General features: G+C 44.2%; 1 protein-coding gene across 8 annotated transcripts in view; it reads left to right on the top strand.

The window, feature by feature from the left end:
* The window catches only part of LOC142466673 (uncharacterized), an 83,562-nt gene that overhangs the window by 52,350 nt on the left and 12,801 nt on the right, over positions 1-18,411 (top strand). For 6 of the 8 annotated variants that reach the window (XM_075571951.1, XM_075571944.1, XM_075571949.1 and 3 more), the window contains exon 1: positions 109-211. The exons of 1 other annotated variant lie outside the window; for it this stretch is intronic. The gene's annotated coding sequence lies outside the window, so the exon portion shown is untranslated. Of the gene's footprint in view, positions 1-108; positions 212-18,411 lie in introns of those variants that run through there. One more of the 8 variants, XM_075571950.1, reaches the window with a different exon arrangement.

Raw genomic sequence — 18,411 nt, 5'->3', positions numbered from 1 at the left:
AGTGCCTGGGAAATGTTACTGTCTTGTTTCTAATCTACACAGTATGTGACACGTGATCTGTTTTGAAGTCTAAAAACTACAACTCCCATGATCCCTTAGTGTGAGCATGCGCAGTAGGACAAAGCTGTGACCTGGATGTAGTCAGTGTCTCCACTTCCGGGAAAGAGAAGAAGAAATAAAGCGGTGCAGGAAGCACACTGGAGCGTTTTCTGTAAGTAACTTACTTTGTATTCAAAGCATCAGAAACACGTGGCGTTTCAGGACAGACACGTCCTCTCCTCAGACCATACACCTTACTGCAATAAAATAACTATTTACTTACACAAAGCGCTTAACCTAAAAAATACCTGTTGGGCAGCTTACCTAGTGTACTCATAAAGCTATACCTAAAAGGTGAAGGATGTGACTGACCCCAAATACAGAGACCCCACGTGTATACATAATACTGACTGTGGGTTTGATCTTAATAACCCAAAAATAAATGGGCCAACTTTTAGATCAACAAGTTGAAAGCATTGAAATATAGTCCCAATCAAAGGAGTGTAATAGATCAGTCCAAGATTGAAGAAATGGCAGCCTTAGGGACAAGACAGACAAGTCTCCCAAAACTTGTCAAACAGAATTCGAACACACAAATCAAGTCCCAGGCACAAAGGGAACAATAGCAGTCCCCTATATGGTTATGAAAACCAGTCCTGTTATCAACGTCAATGGCTTTAGACATGTCTTTCCTCCAAACGGTGTTTCCTATGGATATAAAGGGAACAAACCATTGCGCAGCACTTTTGATTATGAGGCCTGCTTCACCAGGGCCGCCGACAGAAATTGTGGGGCACAGGAAAAAAAACATTTTAAGCAGGCCACCCCACTCCCCGTGTCGATGGTATTGCGAGCCGCTGCCCTCCCCCTTTCCCCCCATTTCACACCTCACGAGCCCCCTCTCTTCTCTCCCTTCCATCTCACCTCCTCTCACTCTCCCGCCTCGCATGTTTTTCTTTCCTCTGCGTCTCACTCTTACTCCCTCTCTTCCTCACTCACAACCTCTCTCCTCTCCGTCAATTACCCCACACTCATTCATTCCCTCCCCCTCACACAATTCCCCCCACGATATATACCAAAAAACTTCCCACCCCCAATGCAAAAAACTTCCCACCCACAAATACATACAAAAAAAATCCCACCCCCCAAATATATACAACCCCCCCAAAGGCATAAAAAAAACACGTACCAATACATATAAAAAACCAATACATATAATATATATATATATATATATATATATATATATATATATATATATATATATATATATATATATATATATATATATATATATATACGCACACACGCACGCACACACATGAAAAACAACCCCCCAATACATATACAAATTCCCCCAAGCCCCCCAATACATATACAAATTTCCCCAAGCCCCCCAATACATATACAAATTCCCCCAAGCCCCCCAATACATATACAAATTTCCCCAAGCCCCCCAATACATATACAAATTTCCCCAAGCCCCCCAATACATATACAAATTCCCCCAAGCCCCCCAATACATATACAAATTCCCCCAAGCCCCCCAATACATATACAAATTCCCCCAAGCCCCCCAATACATATACAAATTCCCCCAAGCCCCCCAATACATATACAAATTCCCCCAAGCCCCAATACATATACAAATTCCCCCAAGCCCCCCAGTATATATTCAAATTCCCTCCAAGCCCGGCCAAGAGCTCCATATGCATGACGTTAAAGGAGAACGCATATAAAGTATTAATGAGATGGTAGCTCACCCCACTAAAATTATCAAGATTCCTGCCAGGATACTCCCCATTGTGTCCCAGGCAATATGGAGAGTCTGCAGACCTGTTATACATGCTGTGGTCTTGCCCTCGGATCGCCCTTTATGGGAAAAATTAGAAATTTGCTAGAGGGTTTTTGACCTCACAATCCCACCGGACCCAAGGCTCTTTCTTCTAAACAGACCATTGCCGGGTCTATCCAAAGCTGAACTTAAACTGGTTGCCCACTGCGCAACAGCAGCGAGGTGCGAGATCGCAGTATTATGGAAACAAACGAAATTCCATCAATTGTCAAGATTAGAAACAGAATTTGGTTTGTGTGCCAAATGGACAAATTGACAAGACTTTTAAATGACACTGGCGTAAATTTTCTAAAAGTCTGGATTCCTTGGTTGGCTCAGACGGACATCCCAGGGGTAGAGAGTCCCACAATTTTGCCTTGATAGTAGTAGGTGCGTTCTCCTTTGGTGCCGGACCAAGACCCTCCGCAGGACAGAAGGCCTGTAGTACATAGTCCAAGAATCTCTCATAGAGATAAGAGGCGGCATGCCCATTTGCTCAGATACGTAACCCCTCATAGACGTATATTATGTCTTCAAGTCATTAGACAAGGATGCGGACCCACCTCCCACCCCCTTTTTTTCTTTCTCAATGATTTATAGTTTGCCTACTTGTATTGTTGTTCAATATATTGGATTTTGGTGTTATGGAGAAATAATGTCTGTACGCTCTTCTTTGTATGGCTCTTAAAACCAATAAAATAAAAGTTATATAAAAAAAAAAAAATTCCACAAGCACCTCAATACATATAAAAATTCCCCCAAGACCCCCAATACATATAAAAATTCCCACAACCCCAAATACATATAAAAAAGACCCCCCATACATAGTAAAATTACTCACCCCCCAATACATATTAAAAAGTCCCCCACCTCCTCAATACATATTTAAAAAAAGCGCGCCCCCGCCCCCCAATACATATAAAAAAAAGACTCCCACCCCCACAATACATTTAAAAAAGACTTACCTTGTGGATGATCAGGCCGGGTCCAGTGGGTGTGGGGGCCCAGCGGCTGGCACTGCAAGTTGGGCTTGACCTCTGGCCAGTCCCGGCTGCCGGTGATCTTGCGGCAGGACCCCGACTCTCACCTCAGCAGCAGCCTGCATGCCTCTATCTCTCTGTCCCTCGCCGAGCTTCCAACAGGGCTCCTTCTCATGCCATCACGCGCCGGAAGCAAAGAGCGCTGAAGCGCGCTGACGTCAGAAAGGCCCGTTGGCGTGGGACAGAGGGATAGTCATGCAGGCTGCTGCTAAGGGAGAGCCAAGGACCGGTAGACGGGCCTTGCCAGAGGTCGGCCCCGACTTGCAGTGCTGGCCGGCCGCCCCCACCCTCCCCGACTCACCGGGGCCCGGGACGCCAATCCCAGCAGACCCACCCTGTTGGTGGCCCTGTGCTTCACCCCGACAACTGCCTACATACAAGAAGGAAGTTGATCAGTGGAAAAAAATGAGTATCTTTAATCCTCTACCCTGCGCTTGATCAGGTCCACACCTGCATTCGTTCTCCATGATCTCCAACAAAGCGTGATTCTCCCAAAATAAAGTGAAATAAAAAGTACCTAGTGTAGTACGGATTAAAACATTTATTAATACACACACATATAAAAAAAAACGCACTCACAGTATGTCTGCACGGGTTGCACAACACAAATTGCCGTCAACGGCTAGAGCCTCCTGGGTGGTGTCCGGCAGCTGGGATCTGTGTTGCACTGCTCTCCCCTGTTCACGGCCGCGACTCCTCACACTCTCTCCTGATGATGTCACTGCCGGGCGCCGAACTCCTGGTCCCTCCGCTCACGGACAGGTATAGCTCCACCCTTCGCGTTTAGTGACGTACTGCGTAAATTCGGCAGGGGTAATGGACCTCTATAGTCGTACACAAGCCTTTATAGAGCCTGGTTAGAACACCTATTAAACCCATACTGGGGGGGGGGGGGGGGGGAGTTGGTGCCATACAGGATATTTAACAAGAACTGGGAGCAGCCATTCTGATATTTTCTTTCTTAGATGATTTTTCTGCCAAAACGAAGGGGTTAAAGCTGAAAAGGAGCAAGTTAAAAGGTGGTTCAATTTTATGAGCTTACAGTCAAAAGCAGCATTATTACACATTTATCTGGGCATAAGATAACAAGGCAAACTACAAACCATTAGGGATATATAGATTAAAAGACATAACTCCTATTATAGATTGTGTCTACACTGAGGCACATAGGCTAGATCAGTGGTGAGCAAACTTTTTATGCCGAGCCCCCCTTTTTATCCATGAAATTTCTCGGGCCCCCCTGCCTGATGTAATCAAAATCCCATGAAAAAAAACCCTTTATTAAACGGTATACAATGTAAATACAAATATGTCTAAGGCCGCGCGTATAGTGCCCGCGACGTCACCCGTCGCCGCTAGCGAAAGTTGTATTTCGCTTTGCGGCGGCGGCGTGGGCGACCAGGCCATTGATTGGTTCAGGGGCTGTCATATAAGGCGACAGCCCCTTAAAAATCAAATATTGCCGGCTTCAAAAAATCACGTTGCCACGTCACGCTTACTATAAGCGCACGAGGCGGCGGCGACAATGCATTTGTTTTCGGGCGACGTCGCGTCGCCGGCACTATAAGCGCAGCCTAAATACTTACATACTTCAACAGCTCGCGCTTGCAAAATTAGGCTGCGTCCACGCTGCCGCTGAGAGCGGTGACATCACCAACTCTCCAAGCATGAGCACAGGGTGTCCTGCATAATTTTGCAAGCACGAGCGGGGAAGTGTTTACACTTTTTTTTATTATTTCTGTACATTCACAGTATGATTGATACAGTGGCAGCCGACCCTCTCACATGCCAGCGGAGGAGAGCAGGACCACAGCGCTATTGTAGGCAGACACCGGAGGGAGGAGCGTTTGACATCACAGCGCTGGGGCGTGCTCCTCCGCGTACCTCCGAATCACGTGGCCCCACCTGCACTATTCTATTTGGCCGCCCGCGCGCGCACATCTTTTTCGCCTGCACAACCAGGTTTTTTTTCTGCACGCGCCCCGCCTAAATAATCTTGCGCCTGGGGCGTCCCCCCCTCAGTTTGTGCAACGCTGCATTCAATCACAACACCCACAACCAACACACACACTCAATCACAACACACACACACACAACACACACTCAAATCACAACCAACACAGCACACACTCAATCACTACACACACACAGTCACAACCAACACTCACATAATCACCACCAACACACACAACACTCAATCCCAACACCCACAGACAACCAACAGGCACAGCGCGCACACACACACACACACACACACACACACACACACACACACACACACACATCCACACATATATACACACACACACACACACATCCACACACACACACACACAACAATCCATATATATATACACACAAACACACACACACACACATATATATATATAGATATACACACACACACACACACATTCACATACTTTATATATATACACACACACACACACACACATACACATACATATATAGATACACACACACACACACACACACACATACATATACACACACACATACATACAAAACACATACACACACAAATACATATACACACACATACATATACACACACATTTCTACATATATATACACACACACACACACACACACACACACACACACACACACACACACACACACACACACACACACACACTCTGGGTGGAGGGAGTAACTAAACCTGCTCCGGTCCCCCCATGTGCTGCTGAAAACGGGCGGGTAAAAGACAGGAGGAGAAGGGCTTGTCTGTGTGCAGGGAAGGCCCCGCCCCCTCTGCAAGGCCCCGCCCCCTCTGCAAGACACAGCAGAGAACTGGAAGCAGCCTCTGCACGGAGCTTCTGGCACAGCTCTGCCCGCCCCCAGGTTTCCCCGCACGCAGCCTGCGCCCCCCCTACATAATCTTGCGCCCCCCCAAGGGGGCGCGCCCCCCAGTTTGCGCACCACTGGGCTAGATCATAAGTGTTATCTAGTATCTTATTACTAATAATTGTGTAGACTTAAGTGGGATAAACAGAATAGTAAAATCCATCGCCGGCCATAGTGACAGAGGTTTAAACCTGTGTCTCTGGTATATCCACTCGCATATATCTGGGTTAATAGTAGAGGCTGACCTTACCCCAGGACCCAGTTTAGTTCAAGTCACAATACTTACTTCGACAGGGCGATTCTGCTGCTGCTGGAGAAGCCGCATGTGACAGGAACAGGGCTCGGGAGCGAGCACACGTCGATAGAACGCATATGAATATAAATATGTTCCACTGACTGCATTACACACAGATTTATTGACCCCTCGAGCCGAATCTTCGCCGGTTTGATCACAGGAGAACGGATCGATCAGCAACTTAGCTAATCACTTGTCAGTGTTGGGATTGCATTGATGCGCATATTGAAGGGAAACATATACAGTAGCGGCAGCTTTAATTTGATGTAATGCCGGCGGCATGCCGGGATCTACTCTGGCTGCCGCCAGTCAAGACCGCGCGCCGCCGCGTTTCCCCTACGCACCCCCCCTCCCCTTCGCGCGCATTTTACCCCCCCTTCCCGACCCCGAACCCGGCTCCTGCTCTGCCCCTCTGCTTCCCCGCACCCCCGCTTACCATAGTTTAATTTCCAGGGGTGTCGGGGAAGCCGGGCGCGCACGTGACTGTGACGTCCCAGTGCGTCGCAAAGCGCCGCGTCTCCACGCTTTTCACACGCACCCGGCCGGCGGCATTACATCGAATAAAAGCTGCCGCTACTGTATATATTTTTTCTTTTTTTTAAAGGCAGCTTGAACTGCTGTTTTAAATCCAACCTAGCGGCGGGAAAACATGAAATCACTTGGAGTACATGACTTCCTTGAAAAAGATGAAATCACCATTTAACCCTTTGGGTGCCCTTTTGATGTAGCTGCTATGTCACCGCGTCTGGCCCCATGATGTAATAGCTTTGTCATAATAATCCTGCTGGTTTTCCATGGGGAGATGACATTGTGTGCTCCTGTGCAGGGCAGGATGGATATATCACTACGTGGGATAGAAGGGAGGGGGTCTCCCCGCCCATTCTGTCATCAGTGAGGGAGCGATCACGTGACCCCTCTGTCACTCAAAGGGTTAAAATAACTGATTTACTTATTTGTGTATTGTGAAAGAAATCCTGTTCTGTATTTTTCCAGGAACGTGTATGTGTTTGACTAATGAGGGCATTATAATTACTTTGTTTTCTATGGAAGTGTTATGTTTATTTTAGTTTGCTAAATGTTTTTTTTAACTTGACAATTCTCTACATTTAACCTATTAAATACGCAATTGTTGTTGGGTCACGTTCTTCCTAGGAGGGACGGCCCCTTTAAATACCATTTTCCTACTCTGCTTCAGTTTAAATAAATCCTGAGATTACAATCCCATAAATTTGTACAATCAGCCTTTTCTCCTTGCTCCCTATCCTAAGCACTCCTATCCCTCTCACCCCACACAAGTCTTTCCCCGTCTTAGGAACGCAGGGCCACACTTTTCAAGACCTTATTTAACCAGAGGTAGCTGTTGACATTATGGACCGTAGGATCTCCCAAGAGGGAGGAAATGAGGCTCAAAGGATGTGGGATTCACTAATGAAGGAGGCAAAACGGACTGAATATAAATCCAAAGCTCCTTTCTATAGAAAATAATTATGTTGCAGGAGGCACCCTGGGCAAGTCTATTATGAAGTCCATTCTAGAATATATATATATATATATATATATATATATATATATATATATATATATATATATTATATATATATATATATATATTTATATATATATATGTGCACTTCCACTTCAGCAAGGGATTCTGGGAAATGACATGCAAATGAGCACACATGTCATTTCCCAGAATCCCTTGCTGCAGTGGAAGTGCTGTGTGCTGGGTGATAATGGTGAAAGGTGGGGTTGCAGACCTGCCTAAGACATGCAGATGAGCATACAGTTGTATTTACATTTGCATATTTGCTTTGCTGTGGCGGGTTTTTGTCACTTTTTTTACTCACCATAACTTAACTCAGTATATATATATATATATATCTATCTTGTGGAGGTTTGAAAATCCCAACCAGGGAATGCAATCATGCAAATAAGTGCCCCAATGTCCAAGGGCAACATCCTATTACCAAGACAGTTCAAATTGATGAAATAAGCAAGTACAGTACTCACATATGAATGAAACAATTTCTTCTCCTCTGGTGTAGTCCACTCTATTGTAAGGAGTCTTCACTTTCCGGGTGCCATCCCTGGCGTGCGATGCGCAGTAGATGCAATCAGAAGAAAGAACTCCAAAAAGTCGCCGCACTACTTCAAAGAATAAGCGAAGAGGGTGAAAAATAAAACGAATTTATTAAGGACAAAAACTGGAGAAAATCACACTGACATGTTTCGCCTCGTTTGGCTTTACCAAAGTGTTCAAGAATCTTACCTCCTGCACGGAGTTATGTATGTTCCTCGAACCAGGAAGTAATCCACAGATTCGCGCCATACAGACTGACGTGATGACGCTAAAATCGTCATCACGTCGCTCAATGCAACAAACCAAACTTTATTGTGCCCACATACATATAACAAACACAAAAATGAAAAACACAGGACACCTACAAGCTCATATTGAACCCCCAAAATAACCACAACATATATATAAGCGTATGTGTCACAGAGGAATGCTACTGAGCATGGCAATATATATTTAAAACCAGAGACAGAACATGAAACACAGACAGAGCTCAGTGCACATCCAATGACACCTATACACGGTAAAATGGTCTTTTAGTTTAACTCTTTGACAAAAGTGTTGTAAGCCCTTGAGCCCCAACACGGCAGACCACATCTCAAGGGTACCTAACGCTAATATAAATTCTTAATACCAGGAAGAAGAATTTATAATAAATCAAAATTAAGCAATGATGTTTGAGAAAGATTCACTTAATTTACTATACTAAACCCGGACCAGAAATTGCTCCACTTCTTTGATATGGGTTTGCAATTTTATATATAAGCATAGGTGTTTATTTATACTATATGTTTCATCTTACAAATACATTAGTTTATAGTATATACAGTACATCCATTGGGTATGTTTATATTATCTTACATACCATTAATATGAGCAATTTCTAGTCCGGGTTTAGTATAGTAAATTAAGTGAATCTTTCTCAAACATCATTGCTTAATTTTGTTTTTAATCCTTAGGATGTAGGTTGGATTAATTCGATATCCTTATCCCCCTTCTTTCTTTGACTTAAATTTATGTTTTGATCCGTTTTTTCATTATGGTTCATTTTTGTGTTTGTTATATGTATGTGGGCACAATAAAGTTTGGTTTGTTGCATTGAGCGACGTGATGACGATTTTGATGTCATCTCGTCAGTCTGTATGGCGCGAATCTGTGGATTACTTCCTGGTTCGGGTAACATACAGAACTCAGTGCAGGAGGTAAGATTCTTGTACACTTTGGTAAAGCCTTACGAGGCGAAACATGTCAGTGTGATTTCCTGATCACCCTGGCAGTGGGCACCATTGGTTAATCCCTTCTCACTCTAGGTAGGACAGGAAGTAGACTTTTGCAGGTAGGCCATATAAGGCCCCTCCCTCTACCTGCACATTAGTCTTTTTCCTGTCACAGCTAGGAGTAGGATTTTTTATTTTCTAATAGGACTCACCTACTGCACCTAGTGCAGATATCCAGGGTCTCAGCCTCTCTGCCCTGAAGCTCTGATCGACGCGCCCTATGGGTGGCAAGACGGAGACCCCTTAGAGTCGGGGGAGCCCCTGGAACCCATTGGGGGGGGGAGCAGCTGCAGCCGCGGGCGGGGAAGCTTATGTGCAAAAGCCCCAGGACCAAACGAAGGTGCACAGCAGTTGCAGCTGGGAGCCGTGGAGGCCCAGACTCGCCGCATTAGCATCTGGTACGCTGCGGTAAAGTACCCAGGAGCCCGCTACACGCGGAGGGGGGAGCAGCCATAGCTGCGAGCCGGAGAAAAGGCTCAATTGACCGCGCTAGCGTCTGGTACGCAGCGGTAAAGTACCCCAGGAACCCTGCTACACGCGGAAGGGAGTAGCAGCCTTAGCTGCGAACCGGAGGAAGGTTCATATTGACCGCGTTAGTGTCTGGAACACTGCGGTAAAGGGTACAGTGCACGCGGCCGCTTGGGAGCGCGCGCGTCACATCCGGCCGGCAGATGCGTGCACAGACACGCGAGCCGTGCACGAGCACTTGATGACGTCATAGAAGCGACGAACACACTGTGTGTATGTGTGAGTGAGAGCTGCAGCATGGAACGCTCAGCAGGGAGAAACCAAGTGCTTGAAATGGATTCAAAAATGGAAACACCCAAAACTTCAGTTCCCAAGACTAGGTGAGTCCTTAGTTTTTAGTTCTACATTGGAAAGAGAGATGGTCTATATACATTAGGGTGTATGTTTAGTATTTATTTTGTTTTCATAAATTAGTTCGGTGGTTACCCTCCCAGAAGCAGGATCTTCAAAAGGGACAGGGGAATCCCTGCAACATAAATGAAAGGTTGCTAAGAAAACTAAATGGTGTTCAGCTTGTGAGAAACCAGCCCTAATAGGGAAGTAATTATGTGAAGATTGTCTTAAGGCACCTGCAGGTGATACCAATGAACAAATGAGCACTTTCCTTATTGATGAAGGAGGCTGTTAAACAGAGTGTTGATGCGGCAGTCCAGCAAAGCTGTTAACCCTGCGCAGGAAAGATCTAGATCCCAGACCAGTCTGGATAAGGGGAAAGGTTTTTCATCATTATGAGTCTGACATTGATTGTTTTCATGTGTCAGAGGGTGAAATGGATTCATCAGATCAAGATATTCAAATCTGAATTTGATGTAGAAAGGGTGGATCCACTCATCAAAGCCATGATACAGGCTTTGGAACTGGAAGACACTGAGGAGTTAACCCACAAAAAAGATAAACTTTTTGGGACGAGACAAAGAGTGTCCTGGCTGCTTCAAGAGTTTCTGTACTGGCCTGCTGTTTGACAGAGCTAGGCAGTCTGCTGCTGCTGCTGCTGCTGCTGCTGCTTTAAAAAGGTAGAGTCTTTCCTATCCATCAAGTAATTAAGGACCTCATTCAGGTGGAGTTGGCGCAACCAGACGCCAGAGTATTTACGCCTAAAAGGTTTGGGAAGATGTATCCATTCCCACAAGAGGAAGTAAAATTTTGGGATGTCAGCCCAAAGGTGGATACTGCTATTTCCAGAATAGTAGAAAAGACCACAATTCCAATAGAGGAACCTGCGTCATTGGAGGACGCTATGGATAGGAAGATGGATACGTATTGAAGAAAGCATACGTTACCGCAGGAACATCCTCAAACCTGCCATAGCAACTAGGTCAGCAGCAAGGGCTATGCGAGTGTGGATTGCCAACATTGAAGAAGCAATATACAAAGGTGTGGAATGAAGTGCTATTCTTAAAGCACTGTCAGAAGTAAAATGAGCAGCCAAATCTATGGTGCTGGCGGTATCAGCAAGAAGGGCTTTATGGCTCAGACAGTCAATGGCTGACACAGCATCAAAGAACAACTTGTGTGGATTACCATTGAAGGTGAGTTCCTCTTCGGTAACAAACTGGATGCAATAATAACAAAAGCATCAGGAGGTAAAAGCACTTTTTACCTCAGGAAACAGGACCAGAAGATTCGGTTTCCAACAGGCTAATAGAAACCAATATAAGGAAGCAAAGGCATATACTGTAGACCTGGCAGGTCATCTCCAAGACAAACAACATGGAGGGGCGGCCAGAACCGGCTTTTTCGTGGCGCCAGAGGAAGAGGATCATCCACAAAGAATAGTCCACATGAAGGTCAGAGGGCCCAGCAGTTGCCAGTAGGAGGGCGACTGAAGCAGTTTTCTGCAACATGGGCCCAAACAATACAGGACAATTGGGTATTACCGACCATTCGTCAGGGGTACAGTATAGAATTCAGGGAGATGCCAAGAAGAAATATGGGCTTAATAACATGGATACAGTCCAAGGAAAAAAGAAGGCAGATGAATTCGGCTTTAAAGAAATTATTACAAGCAGAGAAGGTACCTCAGGAAGAGGAAGTGGAATTTATTCCAGAATTTTTCTAGTAAAGAAACCTACAGGGGAGTACAGAGCAATCCTAGACCTAAGAAATGTGAATTTATTCTTGAAAATAAGAAAATTCAAGATGGTGTCGTTGAACCTGATTATTCAAGAGGTACAACCAGGAGACTGGATGATGGCGATAGACTTAAAGATACCTATCTACATGTGCCCATAGCAAAGGGACACCAAAGATGCCTAAGGTTTACAGTAAATCAAGATCATTATCAGTACACAGCACTGCCATTTGGTCTGGCGACTTCCCCAAGGACGTTTACAAAGGTTCTAGCCCCTCTAGTGGCAGAAATGAGAGAAGAGGGATAGAAATATACCCATACCTGGGCGACATCCTGGTAAAATCAAGGAGTCTGGAGAAGCTCCAGCAAGACCAGAAGATGGTAATAACCTTCCTGGAACACCACGGTTGGTTAATAAGCAGAGACAAGAGCCATCTCATGCCCACTCAGCTGTTAAGATTTCTGGGGGTAGAATTTGATACAGCAAAAGGAGAAGTGAGACTACCAGACGCAAAGAGGCAAGACATATCCATGCAACAAAGAAGCTCAGGAAAGCTACCAGGACTTCAGCAGAAGAATGCATGAAGCTCCTAGGGAAATTCGCTTCAACATTAAGCGTCACAAAATGGGCAGCAATACATATGAGACCACTGCAAAACAATTTTCTGCAACAATGAAACGGGAATCAAAAGGACACAAGACAAAGAATCTTGTTACACCCACACACAAAACAGGAATTAAAGTGGTGGGAAGATACCCGAAACCTGGAAAAAAGGACAAACACTACACCCAGTGCACTGGGTAAGAATTACAACAGATGCGAGCAACACAGGTTGGGGTGCCCAGATGGGAGAAACATTGGTGCAAGGAACCTGGACAAACCAGGAAAAGCATCTTCCATCAAATCTGCTGGAATTAAAAGCAGTACAAATGGCCTTAGAAGCTTTCCAAGACCATATAAGAGGTGGCTGTATAAAAATAGAATCAGACAACAGGTCAGTTGTCAAATATATAGCCGAACAAGGAGGAACCAGGAGCAGAAAGCTGATGAACCTCACAGCAGAAATCCTCTTTTGGGCAGAGTGCCACTTGTCGGAAATTACAGCCATACATATCCCAGGACTAGAAAATGTCACAGCAGACTTTCTAAGTCGGAACATCATGCACCCAGGAGAATGGGCATTATATCCACAGGTGTTTCAAGAACTGGTAGAGCGATGGGGTCAGCCTGACATAGATCTCATGGCGACACACCAAAACCGCAAGGTAAGGAACTACTGTGCCAGACAGTTTCATCCAAGCGCACAAGGTACAGATGCTCTCAGTTCAAATGGCACTTCAAGTTGGCATACCTGTTACCTCCAATTCCCCTAATTCCGAAAACAATCAGGAAAATCAGGGAAGACCAAGCAGAGGTGATATTCGTAGCACCCTACTGGCCAAGAAGGCTTTGGTTCACACACTTGGTAAATATGGCAATAGATACACCATGGCACATACCAGATCGCAAAGGGTTGATGCGACAGGGGCCAATATGTCATCCGAATGCCAAACAATGGGCTTTGACGGCATGGCGATTGAGCAGGAAACATTGAGATTGAAAGGTTGTTCAGACAAAACAATCCAAACCCTTTTACAAGCAAGGAAAAGTTCCACATCGAAAGTATACCATAGAATCTGGCTTTGCTTTCGTGATTGGTATGAAAAAGAAAAACAGAATTCCTTTCACCTAGAATTGTATCAATTATGGAGTTCCTGCAAAAAGGATTTGAGAAAGGTCTCAGTCTTAGCTCATTGAAAGTACAGGTGTCTGCACTATCAGCCTTGTTGGAAAGAAATCAGATTCTTTCAGGCAGTTAAAAGGTTAAGGCCTCAAATCAAGAACAGGGTACTTACATGGGACTTGTCCCTAGTATTGGATGTACTAACAGCAGCTCCGTTTGAACCTATACAGGAGATAGGCTTAAAATGGTCATTATGGAAGATGGCGTTTTTGATAGCAATCACCTCAGCAAGGAGAGTGGGAGAACTACAGGCTCTATCAGCCAAGGAACCATTCCTAGTCATACATCAAGACAAGGCAGTTCTCAGACCAGTGCAGCAACTCCTGCCAAAAGTTGTATCACAGTTCCATATGAATCAAGAAATTGTGATTCCGACATTCTGTCCAGAACCAAAGAATAAGAAAGAAGAAAGACTACACAAATTAGACGTGGTAAGATGTCTAAAAGTGTACCTGGAAAGGATGCGAGATATCAGAAAGTCAGACAGACTATTCATCAATTCCAGAGGGACCGAAGAAAGGTCAAGAAGCATCAAAGACAACAATTTCCCAGTGGATAGTGTCTTGTATTAAAAGGCTTATGAAAGCAAAGGACAAAATAAACCTTGGAACATTAAAGCTCATTCTACAAGGGCCATGTCTACTTCATGGGCATTTAAAGCCCAGGATACACCAGGACAGATATGCATAGCGGCAGTCTGGTCCTCATTCAATACATTCTTGAAATACTACAGACTAGACGTACAATCATCAGCTGACGCAAGCTTTGGTCGTAGAGTGATAGAATCTGTAGTGAAATAAGTATAAGGTGTATTAATAAAGGTCAAACTGATAAGGCATTAACTGGTGGTGTTTATTCTGATGTATCCCTCCCTAAAAATGTTCACTGCTTGGGTATGTCCCAATGGTGCCCACTGCCAGGGTGATCAGGAAAGGAGAAAATTTAAAACAACTTACCGTAATTTTCTTTTCCTGGAACCATGGCAGTGGGCACATAGTTACCCTCCCTATGTATGTCTAATGCCTATCAGTTATATATTTTCAGCTATGGAAGAATCGTAAGACTAATGTGCAGGTAGAGGGAGGGGCCTTATATGGCCTACCTGCAAAAGTCTACTTCCTGTCCTACCTAGAGTGAGAAGGGATTAACCAATGGTGCCCACTGCCATGGTTCCAGGAAAAGAAAATTACGGTAAGTTGTTTTAAATTTTCTCCTTTTCTCCAGTAAAATTTTCTCTTAATAAATTCGTTTTATTTTTCACCCTCTTCGCTTATTCTTTGAAGTGGTGCAGCGACTTTTTGGCTTTTTTGGCTTTTTTCTTTTTTCTATTGACATTATGGATAACTTTGGTTGCTGTCACCTACACTACTTTACCTAGTTTACTGGGCAACTAATACCACATCTATATTCTCCAGACTATTACTCTGTGACAATTACCATCACTTTTTGTCTTTCCAAATGCTTGCAAAACCTCCCGAAACTACTGAAGAAACAGAAATATTCATTTTATTTATCCCCCAAACAGCTTGTTAAATTATTTCCTCAATTCCACTCAAGAGAAGAGTTACCCGTCTCACATGGTTTCTCTTACTGTGTTTCTATTGCTGTTTGTGTTCTGTATCCCCCTTCCTCCCACTCCCTTTATTTGCCTCCCAGGTACTGATCTGCAGGGGATTATTTTTCCGTATCCACTTTGCCTCCTATTTTTACCAAACTAGTGCAATAGCCTCAATTGCACTTTAAAACAGACACTCAAGTAAATGGCAATGAGTATGTGATCACAGCAGCTCTTTGCACCTCTCCCCTCCCTGCTGTCTTTTTCTCACAGCCTTGTTCAGCACCATTGCTGCCCGTATGTAGCCTTAGGCTACGGCCCCAGTGGTCACTACAGGCATACCCCGCATTAACGTACGCAATGGGTCCAGAGCATGTATTTAAAGCAAAAATGTACTTAAAGTGAAGCACTGTGAAACAAATAAATCGGCATAACATAACATAAATCTTACAATACATAAACTCAACAGTACAATATTAACACTAATACATACATGGAATATCAAAATATACTTAATAGAACTTTATGATCTGTTCTCTTGTTGTTTGTGCCGTCTTACTGAAGATCACAGGACTATCCAATTGGACATTGATTGACGATCAGAAGATCACAGTTTGTTTATTTGTTTGCACTTTGGCGCCGATTTATTTGTTTCACGGTTTGTTTCTGTCTGTACTAGGCAGTAGGTTATCTGGCAGCCTAGCTTATATATAAGTAATATCTTGTCACTATCACTGATAAGCACTAATTAGTTTAGAAGCTTTAGCGCTATTATCACTTTTTTCTTTATAAAGTGAAGCACTACCTTTTTTCCACTTATCGATGCTTCGGTACAGGTAGGGAGCCAGTATTGCTGTTCAGGACGTGCTGACAGGCGCATGCGTGAGCTGCCGTTTGCCTATTGGCGAGGGGAATCAGCGCGTCACTACTATAGCTGTCTGTAGGGCAGAATAAGTGTCCGTACTCGCGAAGCGAGCGGATGGACACAGGAGTATGGTGCTATTGAAAATATGTCATTACTCACCAGTGTACTTAAAGTGAGTGTCCTTAGACCGGGGTATGCCTGTACTCCACGCACGTCTGACTGCCTGGCGACACGTGCACTGAATTTAAAGCCTTCTCCCGCCTTAAACCTTTCTCACTGACTGCCCCACACCTCTGGAATGCCCTTCCCCTCAATACCTGATTAGCACCCTCTCTATCCACCTTTAAGACTCACCTTAAGACACACTTGCTTAAAGACGCATATGAGTAGCACCGTAGGTATTACTAGATACATGATACATAAAGCTTGGCCCCCTGGAGAAGTACTTACCAAAATAGTCTCCTACTGTCTCAGTACGTTCCTCCTACATACCAATTAGATTGTAAGCTCCTCTGAGCAGGGACTCTTCCTAAATGTTACGTTTATGTCTGAAGCACTTATTCCCATGACCTGTTATTTATATTATTTGTTATTTATATGATTACCACGTGTATTACTACTGTGAAGCGCTATGTACATTAATGGCGCTATACAAATAAAATAAACACAAAAATAGATTACATAACCCGGCGCTTATATATGTGAAAAAACAATGAAAAAATGGAAAAAATAATGTATATATAGTCCCAAATGGTGCCAAGTGATGAAATGATAGTTCAATGGTTACAACCTGAAAAGTCCGGTTGGGCACAAACTCAGTTCACAGTTCATCAAAACAGATGGTTCTTCTCAAATGTTGTACTTGATCCTGCATATTAAAGATATCAAGCAGAGAACAAACATTGCGCAGTATATTGAGACAAACAATAATATTTCCAAATGATGATGTGTATCTGAATTGCCTACTTACTAGAAGTAGCTAGATCACGTGCAGGGGAGAGAATCTGTTCTTTAAGCCTTCTTGCCCTGGAAGCCTCTTGATGTCGCACGAACCCCTCGTGGTGTTCCTGGCCTCCGTGGGTATAGAAGGGATCTTTCTGCAGCCCCTGTCTTCAGGAATCCTGTACCTCTTACTCCGTTTAGGGAACAAAAAGAAGGACAGAGGATTGCGCAGCACAATAAATCTTTAATGGCACTTGCCCAAAACCACGATAAAATACTCACAGAAGGAGGTGAGTTAAAATACAATAAAAAAGTGCTCGGCCCAGCACACACACACAGCCGCCTAAGTCACTGGTAGTCCGCTCCGGTACCGCGTGTACCTCGCGTGTATCCGGCGCTCTAGTGTGACGTCACTGTCTTCAGTAAGACTCGCGGCTGGCAGTTTGTAGGATCGGATCTCTCTGCAAGTGATAGACCGCAAGTGGTCTATAAAAAAGCTCAAAATTTAAAATCAGTACTGGCCCCCAGTTGCCCTAAGAAAAAACAAGGACCAGGAGATACTATGTGGCTTAAAGAGCTTAAAGGATATTTTCCCTGTAAAAAATGCATTGGGTGCAGTTATGGTATAAAATGTAAGGAATTCAGATCAAATGTTACCGGAAATTTTTTTGAAATCCGCACATTCATTAACTGTAATACCAACTATTGTGTTTACCTCCTAGAATGCCCCTGTAAATTACAGTACGTGGGACGTACAGGGAGACCGTTAAAACGAAGATTTGCCGAACATGTTTATAATATCAAGAAAGGGCTGGAGACACACAGTGTGTCCAACCATTTCAAAACACACCATAACATGTCCCCTGAGGGGTTAACATGTATCGGCATAGACTGCCCAAAGGTAGGTGTCAGAGGGGGTGATAGATTGCAGAAGGTATCCCAACAGGAATCCTTCTGGATCTACACTCTGCGCACGCTCCAACCCAAAGGGTTAAATATTGATTTTGATTTAGCTTCCTTTTTATAATCTTTTTAAGTGCTCTTTTATATATTTTATTTTAATATATGTATAGTGCTTTATTCATATGCTTCCTTAAACCCCGCTGGTACCAATTACCAGTAAATAGGAATGATTATTGCCATCCATTAGCCATATGAGATCCCTTTCATGTAAGGGGTTAATCTGACGGCTATAAAAGTGACATGGGATTGATGAGGCTCCACAATCCCCTGACG

Source organism: Ascaphus truei, chromosome 15 (assembly GCF_040206685.1).
Source record: "Ascaphus truei isolate aAscTru1 chromosome 15, aAscTru1.hap1, whole genome shotgun sequence".
Classification (NCBI taxonomy): domain Eukaryota; kingdom Metazoa; phylum Chordata; class Amphibia; order Anura; family Ascaphidae; genus Ascaphus; species Ascaphus truei.
Note: the sequence above shows the minus strand (reverse complement) of the source record. Positions and strands in the feature narration are given on the sequence as shown.